A 334-nucleotide genomic window follows, 5' to 3' on the forward strand; every position below is an offset into this window, starting at 1 on the left:
TGTACAGTATATATTTCATTGTAAAAACCGTACTGATGATTATGATTTTTTTAACTTGTCTTAAAACAAGGCACGATAAACATTTAGCGGATAGTAGGCAAACTTTGATTTCTTTGCACTTTGTTTTTATAATACTTAGGCCATTTAATCCTTAGTTCATGATGACTAAAAATGTTTCAGGTTGAAGTTTTCTTGAAATATTGTCCTATATATCCACTAGATGGTGGCTGAATCCCATTTCTCCATCTTACCCCTCACCCCTTACCCCTACCCCTTGGCCCTTGAAACCAAGGGGTAGGGGTGAAAACATACCCCTATGAAATGGGACACCACT

At 37.1% G+C, this 334-nt stretch overlaps 1 long non-coding RNA gene across 1 annotated transcript in view; it reads right to left on the reverse strand.

The window, feature by feature from the left end:
* LOC116695334 (uncharacterized) overlaps positions 1-334 on the reverse strand; it is a 20,760-nt gene that overhangs the window by 8,087 nt on the left and 12,339 nt on the right. The gene's annotated exons all lie outside the window — the stretch shown is intronic.

Source organism: Etheostoma spectabile, chromosome 9 (assembly GCF_008692095.1).
Source record: "Etheostoma spectabile isolate EspeVRDwgs_2016 chromosome 9, UIUC_Espe_1.0, whole genome shotgun sequence".
In the NCBI taxonomy this organism is placed as follows: Eukaryota; Metazoa; Chordata; class Actinopteri; order Perciformes; family Percidae; genus Etheostoma; species Etheostoma spectabile.